This window comes from Onychomys torridus, chromosome 23 (genome assembly GCF_903995425.1).
Source record: "Onychomys torridus chromosome 23, mOncTor1.1, whole genome shotgun sequence".
In the NCBI taxonomy this organism is placed as follows: Eukaryota; Metazoa; Chordata; class Mammalia; order Rodentia; family Cricetidae; genus Onychomys; species Onychomys torridus.
Genome location: NC_050465.1, coordinates 67,230,526 through 67,257,747, shown reverse-complemented (window position 1 = coordinate 67,257,747; position 27,222 = coordinate 67,230,526). Strand labels below are relative to the sequence as shown.

At 37.5% G+C, this 27,222-nt stretch overlaps 1 pseudogene; it reads right to left on the bottom strand.

The window, feature by feature from the left end:
- Nucleotides 1-3,225: 3,225 nt before the first annotated feature.
- LOC118573543 lies at nt 3,226-3,326 on the bottom strand (annotated as a pseudogene).
- Between the last annotated feature and the right edge of the window lie 23,896 nt (nt 3,327-27,222).

Sequence of the window (27,222 nt, the reverse complement as noted above, 5' to 3'; positions counted from 1 at the left end):
TTTATTGTTTTGGGGGTCACATTCAAGAGCTACTTATTTCTCTGAGAATCAGCACTTTGTTAAGATAGATTTAACTATGACAGAAGAAACTGGAAATGGCTTCCTTTTTGATCATCAATTTCTTATGTTTCCTTGACTCCAGTCAGTGGTTATTAATTGACATTTCCAACGGTGCTTATCAGGGAAAATACAAAATTTTAATTATTTGAGATGATGGGGTCTCCACAGAGTGTCCTGAGCTTATGGAATTTTTTTTCATAGAAGAACAGACTCAGCTGTTGTGACAGGCAACACACCATTTCCCAGGATGATCTACCATCTGGTCAAGGGAAGAAAACAAGTATGGGCTCTGCTGTTACCTAAATATGATGCTAGTTTCCAGCAGGTAGTCAATAAGTATGCACAAAACTGTACAAGAAGTCCATGCCGTTCTTCAATCACAATCTCTACTTGGAATCCAGGTAGGATTCCCGTCAATATCATCATAAATGGAATTCCAAGTTATGGCTTTAAGTGTTATTATTTTTTAGTCTTTAGCTGTTAATTTTCCATTTCCAGTTTCCAAAGCTAAAACCATATACAGTTTTGATTCTCCTGCTTCCTGAAGCAGGAGAATCACAGAGGGACACTAGAGGACTCATAGAATTAGATTGAGAAACACCTCTTAAGAACCAGGAGTGCTTTCAAAATGAAGACACATGAGGAGATAAAGGAAGAGATATAGGAGGTAGATAAAGTCACCAATCTGTGATACTTTTTTCTTTTCGGTTTTTCAAAGAAATCTTGTCAGCTATAATTTCTTAAGGGGTTGAAGTCATTGTTTTCTGGCTTTCAAGAGGCCTGTAGAGAGTGAAGTCTTGTAGTTTAAATGGATAGAGCAGTCATATTGTCTTAATCACCCCCCTTACATATTTTAGAGCTATGCAGACAACCAACTCTATGCCTCAGATTTCTCAGCTATTATCTTGGAACAACACATATGTATCTTTTAAACCTGTTTTGTGACTATTCCTCTGTTAGGTAGTAACAAGTGATTTACAAAACAAGCTACATGGAAATATACACACAAGCACTTTGTGCACATGCACCCATGTTTATGTATGCTTAAAAGGTGTTTGAAAGTATGTTCAACAAACCATCAATAACATCAGCATGAAGGGTTGGGGACAGGAGGCCTTATTAAAATTATTAGGGGAAATTTAAAGCTAGACTACTATAAATGTTTGAAGTGAATCAAAAGTCATAATGCCCAAAGGAAAAGAATACCATTGACTGTCATGTCCTATATGGCTTGGTCCTGGAAACCTACTTGGGGCAGCTAGGGAATGAAGGAAAGTTGGATACACAGATATACACACAGAAAAGCTGGAGTCAGGTGGACTGTGCATACTCTGATGGAGTAGCACCAACTATGCAGCAACCCAGAATTTCAGCACATTAATTATGTACAGCACAAGTGGAGGCATTAGCTAGTCTCAGTAGGTGAGAAGTCTCTGGCTATAAAGCATCTGGGAGGAGGAAGCTGTGCTGGTTGATTTGTCCACACACAGTTAACATTCATGCTTGGACCAGAGTAAGGCTTTGCCACCTCTTCTGGGCATGGGGGATTGACCTTTGCAAATTTTTAATGAGTCTGAAGCACCAGACCCTTGACATGGCTGTGCTTGTGTCAGATAATACACACCCACTCAGGACTTCATTGATGCCTACAATTGACTTCTCCATTCATGATAAAACACTTCTTAGATGAAAACAAATACCCTATAACCATTTAGATAGATCATAAACTTAGAGGAGAAACTAATATGGTTACCCATGTAAAAGGATATAGGATTAAAGTATTTCCCATGGGAGACCTTGACTTGGGAAATGGGGGATGGAATGGGGGTGGGTTAAGGGGGAAGGCTGGGGGGTGGTGTGAAGAGGGAAGAGGAAGAGAATCTGTGGTGGTCAGTATATAAAGTGAATAGAAAATTTCTTAATAATAAAAAATAATCCCTAATGACTTATAGCCATACCCATAGAACAATGTGTCCCTTGAATCCTCATCAGATAAGCGTATTTTATAGATGACAATTAACATAGGGACTCTCAAGAACAGCATGCAGAGAATAAGAGGCTGTGAAGTCCATATTATACACCATCACCACCACCACCACCACCACCACCACAGTGCAGGGAACTTCAAGGTAAAGGGAACAAAAAGATCATATGAACTACAAATGGAGGATGACTTCAGTGTTTTTTGGACACAACAGGGAAGATGTACATATGAACTCAGTGATGGTGACAGCATGCACAAGACTTGTGCCAGATCAAGCCAGACAAGTCCCGGAATGAAGAGAGAAGGTAGATGAGATATCCCACCACTATCTGAGTAACAGTTGAAATCTGATAGATGCTGGGAGAGGGATAGTCAAACTTATTTAATGGAATGGCCTCTGGTAGATAAATCACTGTCCAGGGAAGGCTCCATTTCTTACAGAGTTGGGTAACAAACTGAACTAGATTGGGGAAAAAAATGAAGAAAATTCCAAGTTGGGTGGGCAGGGAGGTAAGGGTGGACACAAGGTTACAGAAGGAGTTGACAGTGATGTATGACAGTATCAAATAATTAACAAAATTATTAAAACAGTGATAAAATGGCCTCTTGTTTGTTGAAGTGATGTATTTGTTTCCCAGTTACTCGCATTCTATAGGGTGTTTCCAAACTGGCAAGAAGAAAGTAAATTAATTTAGAGGTAACCCCAAAAACTTGTGGAGGATACATGCTTTCCTAAATAACAGTGAACAAATGTGAATGAAATTGGCTGACATGATAGATAAGGTGAACAGTTCACCTGATGTCAATCTGAGAAAAGAAAGCAAACCTGAAGGATGACATAATCAATGCTTTAAAATGAGACCCTTTAAACATCAAAGACAAAGGAAAGAGTTGATCCAACCCTTAAATATATACTAGTAAAGTCTATTCATGAGATGCTTTGGCTTGGAGAGTAAAGTGTAAAGTTACATCCTGTTAAATTACTGTAAATTAAATTACTGTGAGAAGGGAAAAAAACCAAAAAATTAGTGCATTAATATTATGATTATTGTGTAACAGGCCTCCAGACCTTAGCACAACTGACTTCATGATTGAAGTACCATTCAGGCTATAAAACTGAGCATGTATCCATGCTGTCAAATTTAAACCACCGGCCAAAATTAAAACAAAGACTCAATCCATAAAATTCCATAGTTCTGTAAAAGTCTCTAAAAGCGCAGGGGCCATGCTAATCTTCTCTGTATCGTTCCAATTTTAGTATATGTGCTGCCGAAGCAAGCACAGTTTTCTATCAACAAGAGTCACACTGTCTGGCCTGGAACTCAACACCTAGATCTGGCTGACTTTGAATTTGCAGCAATCCCCCTGCCCCTGCCTCTCATAAACACAATTTTTAAGGGAAAAATGTTGAACAGATGGTTCAGTGGGTAAATGTTGTCTGGCAGAAGTATGAGGACCCAAAGCTGACTGCCCAGGACACCAGTAAAAAAACTGGAGGAGAATGGAGAGATGGAAGATGGACACAATAGAACCTTTAAAATACATGGGCTGGTAGCCTGGTGAATGCATTGGAAAAACAAAAGAAAACATTGTCTCAAACAAGAGGGAAGGTGAAGATCAACACCAAAGGTTTTCCTCTGATCTCCACATATCTACTACATCATTTGTGCTCATAATCATAAACAGGTGTAGTGGGTAGCCATTCCTGCCTTGGCCTGGAAGTTCCAACCCCCACTGAGGCTTCGGTAATGGTCATGCCCACAAGGTGGGCCAGAGGGAGGAAGCTGAAGACCCAGGATCGAGAGGAGAGGCTTCTCTTGGTTCTAGGACACTGGACGCTGGAGGTAGACCAAGCAGAGTTCTCCAGAGAAGACCACTGGACTGTGCCATACCTTTCCCAGACCCTGCAACCTATCCTTTCATTTGTAAGTAACCCCACAAAATAAACCTCCCTTTTAACTGAAAAAAAAAAAAAAAGTCTCTAAGAGTACTAAGCTTGCCTTTTGGCTTCTGTAGTTCTGCTTCTGACTAAATGTTCTTGTTACCTGAAGTATGTCTCATTGAACATGTTTTTGTGCTTAAAATTTCATTCTGAGATGAGTGCAACAGTGAGTGTAAGGCTCAGTGCAACACTGGGACCATTAATCCGTGAAGTTTCTGGCCAGTTAATAAAGACATTCTACTGGCTTAAACTCATGTCTGAGCCATCTTCTCTGATGGCTAACCCACAACATATAGTTATATTTTTATTAAAAGAAGACATTCAAACAAGTCATATTTGTATCATATATCATATCAAAATTGTCATGTTAAAAATAAAACAAATTTAAATTTCATATAAATGATAAAAATTGTTTTTCTATATATGTTGTACAATATTTGCATGGGCCATACTTACACTGGAATTACTGTTTGTGTTTATATGACTTTTAAGTTTACCTGGGTGTTTTGTATATATTTGCTAAATCTGGCAGTTGTGATACAATAATCAGCTATTTCTAAATTTAGTTGACTTTGTATCATTTGCCTATGAACAATTGTCTCAGGAAATTAAGAACTTTCTAATACTTTTCTTTATTGTCCATAGTTTTAATAATGAATAAGTGATACACTTAAGTTCAGAGAAAATAGCTTTTCAAAGCAAATAACAAAATAACATGATAGACTAGTTAGGAATGGCTGTGGCCTATAGGAAATTAGTTCAATTATAAACACAATATGTCTAAAAGGAAGGAGACAACTTGAGTGAAGGAGTGAAGGTAAGCTCATTTTGTTGTGTTGTTGTTATGGTTTTAGGGAGTTTTTTGGTTTGAACTCCTTTTAGACTTGTAAAATGTGTCTGGGCTTTCATATATTTCATACATTGAGGAAGAGCATATGAAGAGGTGGTGAAGGGCAACAGGAACTGAATATTAAGCAAAAAGTAAAATTTATGCAGATCAGCATAGATAGGGTTTGTGTGTGAGAATTCATTTTAAAAATTTGAAAAAATATTAAAAGGAGAAAAGGTGTTTGTTGCTACGTTTAGGTAGTAAGCCCATGTAAGAGTTAATGTTGGCAACTTGCAGGATCTAGTATCCAAAAGGGATAAACCTCTGGGCATTTCTGTGAGGGGATATCTAGATTAGATTCACTGAAGCGGAAAAACTACTCTAAATGTGCTTTGCACTATTCTATAGTTTGAGGTTCTGGACTAAAAACGGGCTGAGTACCCACATTCTTGTCTTTGTTTCCTGAGTGTTGATGCAATGTGACCGGATGCCTGCTGTTCCCACTGCCATGCATATCTGACACAATGGTCTGTACCCTCAAACTAGAGCCTAAATGAACCTTCCTTTCTTACTTTTTTTTTTTTTTTTGGTTATATATATATTTTTTATAGCAACAAGTAACTAATACAGCCCTGTCTGTAAGTCTGTATTCAATACTAACCACTGTAACAGAATTCATAGCTTTCTTGAATGCCCACAATATTGTTTACAATAAAAGAGGTTACTGCACTAATCAGGGTTCTTCAGAAAGGTAAAGTCAGTACGACATTGAATTATGTGGTTACAGAGGCTCAGAAATTCATACAAAGGGTCACTGAGTTGAAAAATCACAGAAGGTTTTGTGAAATTTATATAACAGGCCATGGAGCTGGAAAACCAGGGCCCAGGATAGCTGGTGGTGAAAATGCCCTGCTGAGGTTATGGTCTATAATCAGAAATATAAATTCTTTGTGCAAATTTCATAGTTCAAAGGCTAGAGAAACTGGAGTTCTGATGTCCAAGGACAGTAACAGAAAGGGGTCTTGGTTCCAAGAAAGAGCAAGAACTTTTCCTGTCTTTCTTTTTTAACTGTGCCCTATGCCAACTAGTTAGTGCCACATTAGCTGAAGGCAGATATTTCCTCTTCTGTCCACCAGCTCACAGGACAATCTGCTGCAGAAACAGCCCCATAGACGTGCATATACACAATGCTTTAACATCTCTAGGAGTCTCCTCTCATCCAGTCAAGAAGCTACCTAAAACTAACCATCTCACTCATCAACCAGGGTTTCCTGAGATCTTGATAACTGTGTAAATGAATGACCAGATTATACAACAGGGGTGGCTGAAATTGTTCCAGTATTTACATACCAGTAACAGCCATGAGCTGCTTTGCATTTCATGAGTGACAGGTTCTGCATTCTGCACAATCACTAGTAAGGTGTGACATATTTTAGAAAGAAGTTACCTAGACATACACCATTAAAGATTCTTTCCTCTCACATATCCTAGAGGGACCAGAATATTTTAAAAATGCTGCCTCAAATACACTCATATAATATAATGAAATGCCTTGAAGCTCACCAGGCTGTCAGTCTTGCAATAGGTAACATGCTACTAGAAGTGTTCCTTTAACTTGCCACCAGATTAGTCTCATGTCACTCTATGCCAGGCCCCTTGTCTTGTTTCCTTTGCTGTAACACTAAATAAGAATCTTAGAGAAAGCAATGGCTTCCTTTTGTTAATTTTGTTTGTATTTTCCCACCTAGGTCTTGTAAGCATCACCAGTAAATGTGTGGAGGCCCATGGGTGCTATACTCCAGCTGCTGCAAAAGAGACCACAGGGTTGAAATGCATGACACTGTGCTTGATAATGGGAATCAAATCTCAAGAATGAGGGCTTTGCGGATTTACATTATTTTACCAACATTCGACAATTTAATTTTTCATTTATTTTTACTCTTCCATGTCAACTTGATTTCAATTAATTGAATAAAGGTACATATTTTCCTATTTGTATTTTAATGATCTACCATTATGTAAGACAAAGACTAGAAGAAAGTGAAATTATTCACCTGTATCTTAATTATTGCTCCATTTGGATACTGACTATATGAATGTAAAGTAGGAAATGTTATATGCCAATTTTCCTTGAAGGATTTTTAAATCATTTATATGTTGGATTTGATTTGTCATTTGCAGTGTCATGGAGGAAGTATAATCTTAACTTGGTTCCAAAAATATTTCTCGTTTTCATGAATATTTTTATTATCTTTTAAAAGCAAAGAATTTCAAGGACAAAGTATAGAAGAGATTTGTTGCTTAGGCTGGTACTGATAGCTTTCTTGTTGTGAATAACACCTTCTAGAGCCTTAGCTACAGTACAATGCTCATAGTACCATCAATAACTTGGGATTTTTTGTTCTTTGCTTTCTGACCTTGTGTCTCAGACACCAGCATCAACAAGTATTTCTTCTTTGGTGAAACACAGAGCTTCAATTTATATCATACCATATAGTAAAAGCAGCCAACATGCAGTCACTCATGAGCCAGAATACACATCTCTAGAAGCCTGTCTCTAACTTGGTCCAAAGTCAAAACTCATTTCTATGTGAGAATCAGTAACTATGGACACTGTGAACATTATCCTTACTCACATATAAATACCAAAGCTACAAGATACTGCACAGCTTTCTTGTGAAGGAATTTCAAAAGTAAGAGGTCAAGGTGTACCTGCTGATTGGAGAAGGAAGCATGGGAATCCATGTCTTAACCTTTATCCCCAGCAGTCTCTAAACATAATATGTGCTTATCAATGTGGATTTACACATGAACCTGGTGTTTATTTTAAGCTGGTCCTGTAGATTATGACCAAGTCAAATATTATCTCAGCTCTGTTTTTCATCATGTGAAATAAAAACTAGTTTTATGGTGAGATTTATCACCTTCTTGCTAAGAACTAATGATTTATGAGAGCCTTAATAGTTCCTAAATATCCAGTGTCTAGAGGACACTGTGTTAAAGTAAAGGCTTTTGTTTTGAAAGTCTGTTGCACTAAGTGAAGTGGCCCTGCCTAAGGAGGTTTTATGATGTCACTTTAATATATCACACAAATTGGGTTTTCAGACACTTTACCACAAAAAATAGAGCTATCTCATCACAGAGAGTAGACTTTTAGATGATTCTGAGCCCCAAGGACACTTTTAAAAGAAGAATTGATCAAGACCAATTGAATATCAGCTCTAGAAGTACACTTTCATTGGTATTTAAAGCTTTGGGGAAAAAGGACACAGGAACGGGCAGAAGACAAATGGTGGACTGCTGGGCATGGTGACGCACGCCTTTAATCCCAGCACTTGGGAGACAGATTAAGGCAGGTCTCTGAGAGTTTAAGGCCAACCTGGTCTACAAGAATGAATTCTAGGATATCCAGAGCTACATGATGAAAGACCCTGTCTCACAAAAAAAAAAAAAGGAGAGAGAATAAAGCAAAGAAATAAAAAGGAAGAAAGAAAAGAAAGATGGTGATCACACAAAGTAGAAATGCATTCTTAGGTAGAAAGTCAATAAATCATCTACCTTTCTCCTGGTTGAGAAATGCTATGAATGCCTAATCAATGATTCATAACAGATAACAACAAAAGGGCAGGACCTTACCAGTTTGAGAACTCGGATGGAGAATGAATCCAAACTCTGTAGGAAATTCATAGTAGTCACACCCTCTGTGGTTGGCAAATCACACTAAATTAAGGCATACATTTGATGAACTCTGTGTCATAAGTCCCTGACACAGAGAACTTGCATTAAGAAAGAAGAAAGGGATAGCGTACCCTACCTGCTGATCTGAAATGAACCCTCTCACTAGACAGGGTATATTATTTGAGGGACATGAAATGTCCCCTTTTTCATCCTAAGTAGCTTCCAGGTGTTTCTTACTGAAGATGTTTCATCCTATCATATTTCTCCACCATTTTATTTAGTTATACTTTCCTCTGCTGTCTCATCAACCTACTTACAAGTTCTCTACTTCCTTTAAACCCAATATCCCTGTCCTCTTCATCTCAGATGATATCTATTCTTATTTACAAAAAAATAAAAATAAAAAAGGTTTGTAAAGAGTGAGAAGAAAATTTTTATGTTCTTTTAACCATTTTTTCCCCATTTGCCCACCCTGGTGTCTGTGTTTATTATATCTGAGTTCTTTCCCTCAGACATGAGAAAACTATTTATCTTTGCACATTGGATCTCAGGTACTGTGGAGACCTTCCTTAACAATTAATCCTCTACTGTCAACCTTTTTGTCTGCTGAATCAGCTCTTCTTTATATAAATGTTCCAATAATTTCTCCCATTAAATGCACATGCCACACCACCTTCCTTTTATGAAACACTTCTTCTCTGCCTACTGTTACAATTGTCCAATTTAAAGAAAATATTTTAAATATTGTTATCTATTTACAGTTTATTTCTCCATATGCCTCCTTCCATTCTCTCAAAGTGAAATTAGCCTTTAATTTATCCTTCTCAATTAAAATTAGCTTGCTTAAGGCCATTGATATTATATATTGTTAAATCCAATGATTCCCACTGTGTGTTATTCAAATCCTAATCATTAGATACAATGGAAAAGCCTCAAAACGTATTACAGTTGGCAAACAGTATGGAAATATGTACATCTTGAAATCTAAAAGGAGAAGTAAATAAGTTTATATATAACTTGGGAAATTTAAAACTCACCATCTTCAGTATGTAGGAGCTAAAGAAGAAAAAGTAAAAGCAAGAAATGTTATTTACATTTTAAACATCACTAATTATAAATGTGTTCTTGTTGAAATGATATACTGTGAAATATCCACTGTTTCCAAGTACACAAGGAACATTTACTGAAAATGTTTGTGATAGTCAAGTGAAAAAAGCTTAAGCACTGGAAATAATTATACTAATTCAGAGTATGCTTCTCATCAAAGAAAAGAAAGCATTAGCAAACAAAAAAAACTTTTAAAAGAAATTTTCATCTAGAGAATGACTGATTGTAAGAATTAATCAAATAGAAGTTAGAAATGACTTCACACAAACATCTATGAAGAAATATAAATCAAATATATACATGTATTGAAACAGTGTTTTTTTTTTCCAGGACAGGGTTTCTCTGTGTAACTTTGAGCCTTTCCTGGAACTTGCTTTGGAGACCAGGCTGGCCTCGAACTCACTGAGATCCGCCTGGCTCTGCCTCCCAAGTACTGGGATTAAAGGCTTGCACCACCACCGCCCAGCTTAAACAGTGGTTTTGAAAGACATATGATCACTGTATGTTCTTTAGGAAAGAATAAAGTAAAAAAACAACAACAAAAAAACCCTCAAAGATCTAGATGGCTATCTCAAGAATTTAGAAAAATAAAAGATAGGGGCCTGGAGAGTTGTCTCAGTGGTTAAGAGCACTGGCTTCTCTTTCAAGGACATGGGTTCAATTCCCAGCACCTACATGGTGTCTCACAACTATCTGTAACTCTCATTGTAAGGGATCCAGTGTCCTTTCCTAGCCTCCTTGGACACCAGGCATGTACATGGTACACAGCCTTTCATACATGAAAATAGTCATATGCATAAGACAAAAAATACTAAAAAAAAAAAAAGTTAATCTACAGTATGTAGACATAATAAAACCAGAAACCAGTGGGGCAAATGTGCTTTGGGTATACAGCCATAAAGAATGAAGTTAAGTTATTTGTAGGAAAAATGGATGCAATAAGAGATTATCATAGTAACCCAAGTCTTAGAAAGACAAGAATCACACGTTTTCTCTCATGTGTGTGTCTTAGGTTTCATTCATTTAGATATATAAAACCACATGCCTGTACACACACACACACACACACACACACACACACACACACCAGGAGGATGAGGAAGAAGAAGCCAAACTGTCTAGAGGACCAAAGAGGACTCATGGGAAGGGGAGAGTAGAGAACAAGGAGAGTCGTGGATATGGGTGGGAATATGCTTGGAGAACACTTGATTCACTAATTACACTTTCCACTATTAGCTTTTATTGTGATTGCCAAGTTTTGTTTTGTTTTGTTTTTTTAATGGTCAAGTGACTTAATCAAGTTGGCACTCACTGACACATCCATTTCTGCCATCCATTTTCAGTCTGCTTTAATGAGACAACCGGGGACAACTGTGGGATTGCCTTCAATTTAAAAGTCTTTAGCCAACACCAGAGACATTACTGAGGCTCTGAGAGTTTTCCAGCTATGTTTGTACTGAAATAAAAATCTGATTGCAGTTGCTGTTGATAAGAAATGAAGGTTTTTATATCCTTGGAAAATCTGTCAAGAGGATTTTCCAAGTCAAATCTTCTAATAAGCCTGCTTCCTCTTGTCCAAGAAACAAATGATAGCGCTCTACTGTGTCCTTTCCCACTACGAGATAAATACTGGATTAATCCAAGCATATAAACACCATGGGTGCAATTTGTGAGAAAAACTATTAATGTCTTCTGTATGTATGAAACATCTGGTCTGCAGCGCTCTTCGTAGTATAGCATACAAGATGTTTGAACCAAAGACCATGTGACTAAGCATTCCAATTTAGATATCAACATTTTTATTACTTCATCTATACAATCAAACAACATGTAGTTGTTAAAGGTTGTGGAAAATTAAAATTTTCATTTCAAGAATAGACTATTCCTGGAAGAAAGACATCAACAGTCTTGCCCATCTCTGAACCCTGTGAGTTATAATGGTAACATATGGCCAATGCAGAAATAGTAAAATGGATGCTATGGGGGCAACAAACATCTTTCTGATTGTATTTAAAGTCCGTTCCATAGGTGGAACAATTTTCTCTGGCACTGCAGACAGTCTTTGCCAGACAGGAGAGAACCATTGAACACATGACCTTATAGCAGCCTTGACAGCTTGAATAATACCTGCATGAGATAAAACCAGCCTGGGTGAAGGAGTGTCTCATGACATTTCACACTCTAACTGAGGAGCTATTTGGCAATTGATCCATGCTAAAAGAAGAAGGACTTAAAAGGTTTATAGCCAGAACCAGGAAACAACCTAGATGCCCTTCAACTGAAGAATGGATAAAGAAAATACGGCACATATACACAATGGAGTACTACTCAGCAGAGAAAAACAATGACATGATGATGTTTGCAGGCAAATGGATGGATCTAGAAAAAATCATCCTGAGTGAGGTAACCCAGACTCAGAAGGACAAACATGGTATGTACTCACTCATAGGAGGATACTAGATGTAAAACAAAGATGACTAGACTGCTACACAACTTCAGGGAAGCTAACTAGAAAACAGGACCCTAGGAAAGACACAGGGATCACCCAATGACAGAGAAATGGATGAGATCTACATGAACAACCTGGATGACAGTGGGAGTAATGAAGGGCAAGGTTTGAGGGAAAGAGAGCTTAGGGGAGCACGAGATCCCAGCTGGATCAAGAACAGAAAGGGAGAACAAGGAAAAACAGACCATGATAAGTGAAGACCACATGAGAACAGGAATATGCAGAGTACTCAAGAGGTCCCCAGAAATCCACAATGATACATCCTCTGTAGACTGCTGGCAATGGTCGAGAGAAAGCCTGAACTGACCTAATCTGGTGATCAGATGGCCAAACACCCTAACAGTTGTGCTGGAACTCTCATCCAATAACTGATAGAAGTGGATGCAGAGATCCTCAGCCAGGCCCTAGGTGGAGCTCCAGGTGTCCAATTGTCAAGAAAGAGGAGGGATTGTAAGAGCGTGAATTGTTGAGACCAAGATTGGAAAAAGCACAGGGACAAATAGCCAAATGAATGGAAACACATGAATTATGATCCAAAGGCTGTGGAGCCCCCAGCTGGATCAGGCCCTCTGGATAAGTGAGACAAATGAATAGCTTGAACTGTTTGGGAGGCACCCAGGCTGTGGGACTGGGACCTGTCCTTAGTGCATGAGCTGGCTGTTTGGAACCTTGGGCTTACACAGGGACACTTTGCTCAGCCTGGAAGGAGGGGACTGGACCTGCCTATACTGAATCCACCAGGTTTAAATGAATCCCCAGGGGAGTCTTGGCCCTGGAGGAGATGGGAATGGAGGGGAGGAAATGGGGGGAAGGTGGGAGTGGGGGCAGGAGTGGGGAGGACAGGGGAACCCATGGCTGATGTGTAAAATTAAAACACAAATATAATAATAAAAAAGGTTTATAGAATAGAAATGACTGAGTATTAAAACTAGCACTCAAGTTTTAAAGGATACTTTGAGTAATTTTAAGATGAACTTGCATTTCACCTTTGTTTAAACTAATACTTGCTCAGAAGCTATAATATGCTACATATAAAATTTATCATGTCCCAAATCCTCCTCTATAAGGCTTCACAGACTAGAGAGGAAGGCATATGTACAAAAATAAAATAAATAACTTTAGTATTTTATGAAGGTTGGCAGTGGAATGAGATCAAAGAGCAAAGTCAACTTTTGCAGAAGAAAAAAAAAATACCTCAGGGAAGTTTGTCCAGAGGGAACGAAAACTCATTTGAGCCTTAAAGATTAAATAAAGTTCAACAAATGAATAAATGAAGAAGAAGTGAGAGTGAGAGCAGCCTGCTCATGCACTAAAAACAGGTCCCAGTCCTACTGCCTGAGGGCTAAATAGTTTAAGTTAATCAACTGTCTCACTTATCCAGAGGGCCTGATCCAGTTCCATGGGGGGGCTTCTTAGCTATTGGTTCATAGTTCATGTGTTTCCACTAGTTTGGCTATTTGTCCCTGTCCTTTTTCCAGTCATGGTCTCAACATTTCTTGCTGGCACAATCCCTCCTCTCTCTTGCCAATTGGATTCCTGAAGCTCCACCTGAGGCCTGGCTGTGGATCTCTGCATCTGCTTCCATCAGTCATTGCATGAAAATTCATTCTATCATGACAGTTAGGGTGTTCGGCCATCCGATCACCAGAGTAGGTCAGTTCAGGCTTTCTCTGGACCATTGCCAGTAGTCTATTGTGGAGGTATCTTTGTGGATTTCTGGGGACCTCTCTAGCACTTTGCTTCTTCCTATTCCCATGGGGTCTTCATTTATCATGGTCTCTTTTTCCTTGTTGTCCCTTTCTGTTCTTGAACCAGCTGGGATCTCCAGCTCCCCTAAGCTCTCTTTCCCTTGACCCTTGCCTTTCATTACCCGCCTCCCCACATCCAGTTTGCTCATGTAGATCTCATCCATTTCTCTGTTTTTGGGTGATCCCTGTGTCTTTCTTAGGGTCCTCTTTACTAGGTAGCCTCCCTGGAATTGTGAGTAACAGTCTAGTCATCTTTTGTTTTACATCTAGTATCCACCTATGAGTGAGTACATACCATGTTTGTCTTTCTGAGTCTGGGTAGGCTTTGTTTTGTTTTTAATTAACATTTTTTTAAAAGTTTCTTTTAGGGGCATGCTATGGGGGTAAGGGACAGATATGGAGGGGCTGGGAAATGAGCAGAATTGGAGTGCATAATGTGATATTTACAAAGAATTAATAAAAAAAATTAGGTTGAAATTAACAAAAAAAAGGAGTCATGTTTGGTTTTGAAAAAGAGGCCTGTCAGTAACTGCCCTGGAAATGCAACAGCTGTGTAACTATCTGCTATAATATAACTGCACAATGGGTATTTGATAAGAGTGAGAATTGTGGATAGAGACAATGGGACAATAACCAGGAAAGACCTGGGCTTACTCTGAATCTTACATCAATATTATGACTGAATTGCATGGTCCCTGAATCCTGTGGGAGGGAGTTATTAATGGACACATAGCTGGCCTCTGAAGCTGTTCTTATTTCTCCTAATATCAACTCCATGTGCATGGTATAGAAAGTTCTTTGTATCAGAAACAAAGCCACTTCCTGAACTCTCACACACTGGTTCCTACTCCTGGAAACAAAGTAACTGAGCCTTTATAGTTTTCTTCTTTTATTGATTGATTTTGTGATTTGAAATCTGATTGCTGGCTTCTCCAACTCCCTCTTACTTACTTCCCAACCCTATTAATGCACCATTCTCATCCTTCCCAGTAACTTTGCCAGGGCCATGACTTTCAGTTTGGTTCTGGGACTCATTTAATCCAACAGGAGTTATCTGTGTGGCCACTGGATTTAAAACATCCAATGGGGTCTGGTGGGTCATTGGTGGGTCCAGCACCAAAGACAAAGATTTTTTCTGTTCCTTGAAATGATCAGGAGCCAATAGTGCAGTAGTGCAGCATAAGAACAAAAATGATTCATGTGCTGTTTACTTTCATGTTTCAAAAAACATTGCATTGCTGCTGTATCCCTTGAGTTTTGACTTAGATATCCTCTGTTTCTGCATATCATTTCCCTCTTTTTTTTAACTCATCTATTTCTTCTCCTATCTCCAACATAGTAACATGTAGACAGAATTGTAAACGGTCTTATTAAATAAGAAACACAGAGCCAAATACAGAGTTAAAAAGATCAGAGCAAGAGCCACTAACACCTTATCTGACCACCTTGCCACCATCACTTCCCCCAGAGAGACCTTCTTCCTGTGTGACTGTCTTTTTATTGCCTTTCTGTTCTGCCTTCTCATTGGACATGACTTTCTCATCACTGCCTGTCTATACAGACCTCCAGGTCTCTATGGTTGGTACTGGGATTAAAAGGTTTTCAAATTTTAGAATTAATGGATTGTTATATAAGGGTAGATGGCATGTGGGAATAAGTTTTTATCAAACTGTGTAACTTTTTGTTTTTTCTTAAATGAAAATTAAGACTAAAAAAAAAAAAAAGTTCAGGTTACCTTGCTTGGCTATGTACTTGACCACACAGAGACTCTGCCTGCCATGTGATGGGATAAAGGGCATGGGCTACCACTGCAGGACTTCTGCTTAATGGCTATGACCTCTGATCTCCAGGCAACTTTATTAACATACAAATAAAATCACATTTCAGCGCAAATAAAATATCACCATAGTAACACAAAATTATTTACTGAATCAATGTTTGGTGTTTGCATTATTGTACCATTTATTCAGAATCAAGACACTAATTCCAAATGTATTTGCCTTTCTAAATAGTTTCTGTAGTTGTAACAGTTGACAGTTTTAGTTACATATCTTTCTATGTATATTTGTTTTTTGTACATATTTGAATTCTATATGTATATATATAATACACACATATATGAAGAATATATATGTTATAAATTCAGCAGCTCAAACCTAAAACATATTTTATAGTGGTTGAATCTTATAACCAAACAAATAAGGTAAGTATTATTTTCCTCTCTTTGTGGAGACAAGCCCCTCCTCTCCCAAGATCATCCTTGTAATGTGTATTTACTTTCTCACGTTTGCTATGCAAGCATGCATGAACACATGTCATCCTGAGAATGCTCTTGGCCTTCTGCCTGTGTTGTATCTCAGTGTCTTCCCTTCTCTTTGTTTATCTCTGTCTTTGGTGTATTCTTCAATCATCTTCTAAAAAAGATAGATATTCTGAATATTTTTATCAGACCTTCAGATTGTGTTGATCATTTGGATTGACATAGGATTCTAAATCAGAATTTTTTTTTTCATTTGAAGACTTTGCCTTCTCACTTTTTGTTCACATTACTGTTAGAAGTCTGATGCCCTCAGTTCCAAAATTTTATGAAGTTATTGATTTTTCTTCCCCACCTCCCTCAGGTGCTTCTTTGGAATTTGAAACTGGTTCTTACCAGTTTATGCTAGACATATCATGGGAAAATAATCATTGAATCATCTTTTAAAAATATACACATGCACAAATGTCCAGAGCTCTTCAACACTGCTCCACTCTAATATCATTTGGATGGTTTGGGGACATTGTTTATCAACATCCTGGAAAATTCCCTTGAACAGCCAGAGTTGAGGTATAATTCTCTAAATCACTTGGTTATAAAAATATTTTTGTGCATATGAATAGACTGACTGAAATATACTTTGACTCAGGAGATATGGGGAGGAGACAGAGAGCCCTAATAAATGGTCTGGTCACTCTGGTGGTGCTGATTTGCTAACTGGAGAACCACCCAGAGGGGGACTGTGCTCCTGAGGACAGACATACCTTGGTTCCAGAACTTCATGAATCACTGCCTGGTTCTTATTTTTATCTCTTTATGAGGTGTGTGTGTGTGTGTGTGTGTGTGTGTGTGTGTGTGTGTGTGTGTGAAAGCTTATGAACCTGACAGCTGGAAACTGGAGCAGAAACTATGGAGCAACACTGCCTACTGGCTCACATTCAGTTACCTTTCTTATTAAGGCCCAGCTCACTGGCATAGGTATGGCATTGCACACAGTCAGCTGAGCCCCCTAAATCAATCTGCAGCTGAGAATATGCCCTGCAGACACAGTCACAGGCCAATCTGATGACAGCTTCTTTCAGCTGAGGACCATTCTTCCCAGGTGTATCAAGCTGACAACTAAGATTAGCTATCACAGTAATTCAGTTAAATTATGAAATGGAATTTATTCTCCAGTCTGATTTAAAAGACATACATAATCTAAGAACAGGAAGTTGAATATGGGATAGGGTAATGAAGAGGTGCATAATCTCTTTTACTCAATTTTTCTGTACAAGAAGCTCTAAGTATCATGGCTGTTGGTTATGCATATTACAGCAATGGCAAAGACAGTATTGGAGCATATGACAGCTGGATGACTCGATTTATTGACATGCCATAGTGACCCAACAATCTCCCCAAATTCCAGGCTTAGACATTAGCAACTCAGCTGTAAGTCTGGTTCCCTTGTGGCTGCATTTTTCTACATAAATTCATGGTTTATTTTCTCAATGGGTTTGGAGCTTCCTACATGTCTATCCTGACAATGGTTGGGGAATCGAACTTACTGATAATTTATTGATATAAACAAGTACCTTGAACTGGTCTGATGACTTGGTGCATAATGGTGTCAAGCACAATAAACTAAGATCCATGCCTCACTCTAAGGAGAAGTAGCATCCTGAAGGACATGGGAAGAGTATATCACCTCACTGTAACTACACAACTACTTTCTTTATTCTTTTTTCAAAGCTCACCCAAAATTTTATCCTAAAACTTTTTTAAAAAATGCTAAGATAACTCTATGTAATAAAACAAATTTGGTTGAATCCACTTACATAAGGTACATACTTCAAGGAAAGATGATGTGGAATAGCATTTGATCTGTCCTTATACAGTCACAAAAAAATCAAAAAAGCAAACCATTGGGAAATAATTTTGTTTTTTCCTTAACCTCATTAGGTTTATGCGGCTTCAGAGACACCAGTGAAATTGCCATTGCTGTTTCTCAAATGTTCCATCTGTTCTTACTGTTCATTCTCTGACTTGAAGGCTGAATCCTTTGGCGCCCCAGTTCTCAGTGCCCAACTGAAATGACAGCAGAGGGAGTGGTAGAAGGAAGCATGTAGACCCAAGAAATGGTGATTGGCTGTCATGAAAATATGTCAGAAGGAAATGCAAAGACAGAGAGAAGCAAAATTATAGACAACATTCCCAGAGCTCTGTAATCATTCCAGGCTACATTTGAGTGTCTTGAGTTCTAGAAGAGTTTATATATATATATTTTATTCTGTGTATGACATTTGAATACATGGACCTTGTTAAACGATAGGATGGAAGGAGGATTTCCTTGCTGGTATCTGTTGCTGTGATTAAGATACACTAAATAGAAAGAGCTTAAGGTGGAAAGGGCTTACTTACAATTGGCTAACAATTCCAATTCCAGTCTACCATTGTGGGAAGCCAAAGCAGGAACATCAGCTAGTGACATCATATCCACAGTCTAGAGCCAAGAAAAAATGAATGCATATACTCTCGCTTGCTTGTGGTCAGTCTTATTTCCACATTCTTATGGAGCTCAAGACCCTCTGCCTAGAGAATGGTGACACCCACAGTGGGCTGGGTCTTCCCACATGATTAACTTGATTAAGACAACTCACCTGCAGAAATGCATGTAAGTCAAGTCAGTGAGGACAATCCATCATTGAGATTCGCATTCCAAGTAATCCTAGGTTATTTTAAGTTGATAATTAAAGGTAACCATCACAGGACTAACATTTATTGAGTAGTCACTATGTATCAGTGATGATACAGGCATTTTCATTTCAACACATCAGAAATTCTAGTCAATTTGTCAAGGTTTCATTGGTAGCTAAGTGGGAGAGTTTGGATACAACTCCAAATGTGATTTTGTGGCTTGTGATGTTTCTGCTACCTAGATTCTGTAGGTAAAAGTTTAACCTTAATTTTAGGCCTAGTACCACTTTTCATTAGTTTCATCCTACATAAAATGCAGCTAGTAGTGATTCCTACCATATAGGCCAATTATGATTATTATGAAATATAATGAGTTTGGACTATTTATCATATCAATACGAGCTTAGTGAGAAAAATAATTAACCCAGAAATATGATGTAAAGAAACTTAGAGCATAGTATGTGCAACCTAAATCATTGTAAGATGTCACACCAAAATTTTATGATCAGTATAACATTGATCAGATCATATAGAGATCCTGTGGAAGAAAAACCCTTCTATGGGTTGTAAGAAAGTCTAGTATATTCTTAGTATATATGTGAGAGAACTTGTCACATATTGGAATTAACAGGAAATACCACCTATAAGAGACAAAGCATAGACATCCCCTGCTTCCCGTCCTTTAGTCCCTGCTATATTTGAGGCTTGTGTGTCTTTGATACAATAGGACATGTCTTACCTTATCTAAAATATTTACCGGTTATAAACACTTTTAAACCTCTGTGTTTAGTTGACATGTACACTTGTCTACCTGCTTTAATTCACTTAGCTTAAACTAGTAGCTAGATTATGTATAGGGTCAATATCCTAAACTCTACCCACAGACTTTATTAGCTATAACTACATTAGCACACTGAGCCACCTGAGATACAACATTTCTAACTGTTTTAATGTGATTTACTTGCATTTCCATTTACCACCAATAAACCACAGAAGAATACACTATGTGTAGAATATTTTAAATCTGGGCCTTAATACATTGACCATTCTGAAAAGTATGCATTGAAAAAAATGGATATGTATGAATGATTGCAGGAACTATACATTATATGCCTGTAAATAGATAATTAAACTTGAACTCCTCTATGAGAATCAAACAATTAAATCAATACAAAACAAGACCAGATTAACCTGAGTAAAAACAATGTTTCCTTATGACAAGGGGAAGTATAAGGACATTCTTCAATCTTAATAAAAAGGAAAATAAATTTAACTATGTGTTTTAACACACACCTTGCTCTAGGCAACAGTGTGTGTATTTATCCGTAGCATGCATTTTATTCATACTTATCCATAGTATGGCTGTGTGAGTCTTGCCTGTATTAAACATATCAATGTGCTAGTGCCTATTATAAACAGAAGTTTCCTTAGACTTAATGAAACTGACAGAAAAATTGAAAAAGAAGCAGTTTCCCACACTTTTCCAGATAAGCATTTTACAATATTTTCTTTTTTATTTTGCTTTGATATTGTTCATTTTGGGTTAGTCATTTTGAGAATTTAGTGAATTTTGATTCAGTTTTACAAAGGGAAAGTCAGTTTTCAACAGGGAAGGAATCCTTGGTATGTTGCTCATGTCCCAGTGGGTGGCCCCACACATGCATACAAATTCAGGCAATACTAACTGCAAAAAAGGCTTCCTCAAGTTGGGAGTGGCATGTGGTGATAGGGCTCTAGGAAGAGATGGGGGTAGTGTTATGAATATGTATAGAATTTTCAAAGACTAAATTAAAACATATTTTAAAAAGAAACTGATGTTTAAAAGCAACATCTGCAACTTCAATCTCTTTAGACTTTATAGACTGTGTATCATGAAAGTTAGCTGGCCATTGCTGTGTCATCTCTTGAACATTGATGGACAGTCAGCATATTTTAATAACCTCATTTGAGATGAGTAGATAATGCTGTCACATGTTTGTGGTACTTCCTATCTCACTGTGATTTGTAACTATAGGGGAATTAGCATATGTAACACGCTACTGGCTGGAGTAATCTTTGGATGTCTAGTTGTTAAATAATGTATGATGGCATTTTGGATTTCAAGTTTAGTTCAAATATAGTTTTGCCCCTTGCCTGTGTGAACATTATTAAGCTATACAACTTTATTAAGCCTTAGTTCTGGGTCAATAAATTACCATACTGAATCAAGAAGACAGTGCTTATTATTAGGTGCTGTAAGGTACATAAGGAAATAAGCTTGATTACAAGCACATCTATTTTTTTTAATTGACATTTATTATCACAGCTGTTTTGATATAACATGAGGTTGGTAACAGAGGAGAGATAAATGCTGATGAAATGATTAAATTTTTTTTATTATGTTGCCATTTGAAGAGAAATATACAAAAGGGAAAGTTCCCTGGAATCATAGCTTGCCTTTGCCAGCAAATGTTCTGTTTTATGGTATAGCTTAAGCACTCTTGCTCATCTCTGTTCTCTCAGTACAAGGAAAATATAATGTGTGACAAATGAAACCTCACTTTTTCCCAACACTGTTCTCTGCCAGTGGCACACCCACAAAGCAGATGCCCAAGAGAACATTCTCTTCTACATTCTGTACCTACATCCTCCCTCTGGGGAAATCCTTTTACTTCTAGCGCTGAAGTGTGCAAAGAAATATGCTATTGTTCATCAGCTATCATTTAACAGACTAGCAGAGGAGAATGCATTCATACCTAGTCTCATTCGATTTAGCACTGATAAGGTAGGAAGACAACCCTCTCTGTTTTGTGTCTTAGTTCACTTAATATCTTTCACAAAACAGCACCAGATATATAGACGATTGATTTAACGTCCAACCTTTAAGTAAGTGCATATAAGGTGAGTCATTTGTCATAAAGGCATATTTAGAGAAAAGAAGAAATGACAGTTATCCATCATAAGCAAGAGTCCCTTTTATAAAGCTGGCTTACTCATCTGTCAGTCGCTCAGATTCTACTTTAGTTTCCTCAGTCCCTCTGACCCCCTCACAGTTTGTAGAAAACAGCGTAAATCCTTATCTTTCTTGGGGCAAAGGATAAACATGGCATGTCATTCTCATGGCAAGAACTAGAACTATAGGCCCTCCTCAGTCTCCCATCTTTCTGTCTAGAGCACTCTCCCCTCAGTATCTGCAGAAGCACTCCTGATCCTCCATCAATGTTTAGTTCAAATTTTTATGAACATCTAAAATACAAGACGCACCAAAATCTAGAGATCCTACTGTACCCTGAGTCACTAGGTTAATGGCTTTGGGGCTTTACTATACTACATCTTCTCTTCCATTTCTGTGGATAGATAGCATGTATCTGTTGATATATGCATACATTTATATATCTATACTGTACAGATACATATATATGCATACAAATATGAAATAAATCTACATAAAGACACCGTTACTAAATACTGTCTTTAAATGAATTCTAATTTATTTCTCTCATAGCTGAAACCATTTAAGGAGAAGGTTGTAAAATTGCCTTCTATTTTGGCTTCTGTTTTTCACATAATTAGAATGGCTTGTTGTCAGAGAGTATATTGTTTCTAAATAACATACAAATTGCATTTTGTAAACAGATTTTATTTTTCAAGTGTACATTTCCAATAATTTAAAACAAAATCAATTGCAAGTAAAATTTGTGGATGTCTTGTGCTAAACAATAAATACATTTTTTTTAATATGGAAAAAAAATGTCAAGGGGCTATGTCCTTCCAAGCTGGCCGTTATTGTAGCTCATAGAGCTACAGTAGGGTGAAGCCGAGGATATTTTTCTCCTCTTGTAGCATGCAGCAAAGCACCTTCCAGACTATGAGAGCTAGCTAGTGAGGATCAGTACCAGGGTGATATCTCCATGTTCTATGACTCAAGCGTGTGGTGTCTTCAGCAGCAGCAAACTCCACACACAACTAAGATGAAATGTCCAGGATAAGCTCCAGAAGATGGGGACTGGAGGTGGTTGATGCTGTGCCTTTCATCTTTTTACCTATAGCTGAAAGTGAATAAAATAGATTTTCTATTATATTAGGTAATGTTCCCATAAAAATATAATAGCATCATTGTGGAGAAACTGTACTCATCTACCCTTTGATTTTCATATTGGTCATGCAGCTGATGCTTTTGATATTAGATTATTAGTGAACATGACATGTACTTTTACATGGTTGCTTGTTATCTTAATATTCTAGTTCTTGCCATGAGAATGACATGCCACGTTTATCCTTTGCCCCAAGAAAGATAACAGACACATTGAGCTGTCCCAGATGACCGCAAGCATAGTTTGAAGCCAACCTAGTCTGGCCAGCTTTTATATGATACACAGATATCACAGTGAGAAATTGTGTCTAGTAGCATTTTAGAGTCATCTGCTAAAGGAGCTGACTATTATAATGGTACAAAACTGCAATAGCTAAATTGTGCAGCAGAAAGTGCTTATGATCTGTACTGTGAAAGATGATATAAGTCTGTTTCCAGATAGTTTGCTCTGTATCATTAATTAATATTGCATAGCAACATCATCCATTTGAGAGAACATCCACTGGGTATCTTCATTGTTTCTGGATTCCTGCTACTTCTTGGGACACAGAGAAGAACAAGACCTCATTATTGGCTTCGGGGAGCTTGTATATAATTGAAAGAGGTAGACCAATATCACAGCAATGGAAAAAACACAACAAATCATTATCATATGCACTATATATGCATCATATATATATATATATATATATATATAACATATATATATATATATCATATAACATATATATCTCATATAACAAGGCATCATGCTCAACTGACAAACAGTCAAACCACTCTATAGCTAAGCTGGGACTATGACTCCCACAGAGCGTTCTGGCCTTGGGTCAACACAAAGCTTAATGGAGTTGTATTTATGGAATTTAGATCTCTGGAAGACCCCATTTCTTCAGAGCACATCTGAAATACAAAGAATTTCTTTCAAAACATCTGAACAAACATAATAGATACCATAACTTCCAGGTGCCAAACTTTACTTATTTCACTTCTAAGATTTACTCTGAGACTTGCTAGCCAGCCAGAGAGCACTTGATAATTTCATGGCGCATCTTAGAGTGGTTGGTGAACATGCTTTCAGAAAACAGCATGGCTTCCATGTAGACATAAAATTGAGATAAGTGTGGCCCTATAGATCCTTAGAGATTGTGTCATTTCAAAGAAAAAGCCATGTCTATAACAGGGCCAAAGCATACAGCATGGAAGGGGACGACGAGCTCCTATAAAGGTGACCTTGTGAATGTGTTTAGGAGATTTATGATCTCACAAGCAGCATTTCATTTCCCTCTTTGCTGGTTCCACAGTGGTTTTCATCATCAACTTAGCAACATGATTTTTCACAAGGTGCCATCTCTGCTCTTCACACTGTTGTTCATTTGAAGGCCACTGTTGCCACACCCATATGGTCTCACTTGAGAAGCCACCTGTATATTTGTTTTTTTTCTCAGATTAAATGCTGTCCCCATGGAGAATGAGACTAACAGTTTACTTTGTGAAGTTAGGTTGAAGATGAGAAGTCATGCACATAAAAATTCCATTCCAGTATTGACATTTAGAATGAGTGGATGAAGCAAAGTAAGTGTCTGAATGTCAAGGTTCATGAGCATGAGTTTTCATATAAGAATTGAATAAAGTGGCTTCCTCAAATATTGAAATGTTTCTCTCTCAAAAAGTAGCATTGTATCCTCTCGCATATTTCACTTACATGAAATCTTCAAGGACCTCCAAGTTAGGCATCAAGTAAGGGAACAAATAACTATTTTCAATTGTCTAATAGCTAATGTTTTTCCAATGGACGTTCTCTTAATTCTATCTAGAGAAACACACTGTTTTCAACTGTAGAGGGAAAAGAAATGTTTGTTGTAGCTTTTTTTTTTTTTTTTTGCTTCAGGTTAACTGGCCTGTCTGTGTTATTATCTCAACTCTATTGACCATCACACACATCAAAGGACTTAATTAGAGAAATGAAAGATGCAATTCAGAGATGATAAGAAGGTGAATCATGACAGATGCAGCACAGCATTCTGCTTTCCTGAGCAATGCCCTGGTCTGACTGAAGATCTCTGCACTGTTATTACCATGTCCTTTTAGGCGTGATTGTAACTATAACAGATTTGTCCTCTCTGGCAACAATCTGTGTTTTGTTCATGAGACAAATCAGTTTGCTTGTTTAGTGGCTAACATATCCTTTGGGCTTTCTTTACATTTGCCGATGATCAAAACAAAAAGTTGCTTTTGCAGTTGTTTCTCTTGACAGCACGGAGAGTAGTTTTAAAAGCTATTTTTAAAAGTGCTTCATACTGGGGGGATTTAAAGAACTGCAAACCATTACACAATGAGCAAGACGTAAGCTTCTCTTCTGAAATAGGATATCTTCAAGGTCAGGGTGCATTTGAAAGGCCAGCAATGAGGCTGGGTTTGTAATTCAGTAGTAGAGTGCTCACTGAGTATACAGAATAACCTGGACTATTTCCAAGACTGTGATAATAATAAAAATGATGGTAATAATGATGATAATGTTGTTGTTGTTGTTGATGATGATGATGATGATGATGATGATGATGGTGATGATAAATAACACAAGTTAGGAAAATTTCAATCCAGTGTTTGATCTGCCAACATAAGAATGTCCTTGCCTCAGTCTCTACATTGGCCACCAAGAACTTAACTCTTCAATTTATAAAATATAGACTGGGATATCCAAGTTCTGAATGTTTTGCTACAATAAACTTCACAATAATTTGTGTCAGTTTTATCTCTTTATGCTAAAATGAAATTCAAATCAATCAGCTACAGAATCTCAAGGGGCTGTCTTATAAACACAACATATTTGGGGAAGTGTAAGAGATGCAAAAGTCTCCTTTCAAGTTCCTTAAACCACATTTACCTTTGTCATGCCACTTAATTAAAATTTCATGCCTTCTTCCTGCATCTCACTTTTGTCATTTATAAATTACTTACTGAGTATAATTAGAAACTAATTATAAAGCAATTATCTCCCTACTACAGGAAAACACAGAATTTAAAATAATCACCACATTGTAGTTTCAAAACAACTGTCCCTACCTTTTCATAACACACACACACACACACACACACACACACACACACACACACACACACACACTATATATAGACTATACATACACACAGCACACATAGGCCACACTTACTAATTCTCTTTCTCTCCCTCCCCTCTCTCTTCCTCTCTCTCTATCTCCCTCTCTGTTTCTCACATGCATGTGTGCCCTTCCCCCTCTTTTCCTCTCTCTCCTTCCATCTGTCTTTCTTTCTCCCTCTGTCTGTGTCTCTCATGCATATGTGTTCTCCCCCTGCCTCCCTTCCTCTCTCCATCCTTTCATCTGTCTATCTGTCTGTCTGTGTCTGCTGTCCTTTGGAGGGCTACTGAAGGCGCTTCTATTTGGGTCATTTTTCTTTCCCATGGTAATTAGCTTCCAGTGTCCTGGCAGCTTCAGATCCATCTCAGAACTATAATCCTGCATGTGTTATATATATAGATCTTTCCTACAAATTTCTGTTTTTTTCCAGTTTCATATTATCATTAAAGTTTTTCTCTCTTTATTAATAAAGTGCAGTTTATTGTACGTTAGGGCAAAAGTCTTCATATTTCCTATGATAGCTGTGAGAAAATGTTGTTTCAAAGTATGAGAAACTTAGTACTTTCATTAATATCAGATGTCTGAAAATCAATGCTAAAATCTGAAAAGATGGGCTTAATTTTCAATAGCATATTTTGAAAATACACTACCTAAAATGTATACTAATAGAAATGTGCCTTGAAAGATCTGAATTAATGATACTCATGAACTTGTTTATATGAATCCATATCTGTATCTACTTTTTTTTATTTCCTTGTCCCTCATTAAACATAGGGTATTATCTTTTTAAGATGAATATTTATTGCATTCATATTTTTTATGATGTATGATGGTGTACAGTTTTTTGAGTGTTTTATCTGCTTTGTAGCTATGTCTACTAATTTTGTTGAGATGTTTTCTGTATTTTGTCATGTTGGTATAGCAAAATCATTTTATTTTGACACCAAATGTGAATTAGTCAGTCATACTGACAAGAAAAAGGGTCTCAGTTTTTTAAATTCCACATTGTTTTCTTATGCTTCAGCTCTGTCATAGAATTCTCTTACTTGAAGTGCTCTACAAGAATCCCAATAAAAGCAGACTGAGTGGAAGCCTTAATCCCTACATAAAGAGGTGGGCACAGTCTCTCAACTTTCTTTTTTACTTCATATTCTACCATGAATCCAGGACCCCATCTGCTTTGGCCATAATAACACAGAGTCTGCATTTTAATCTCACCAGGTACTTTCTTCCTGATCCTTATC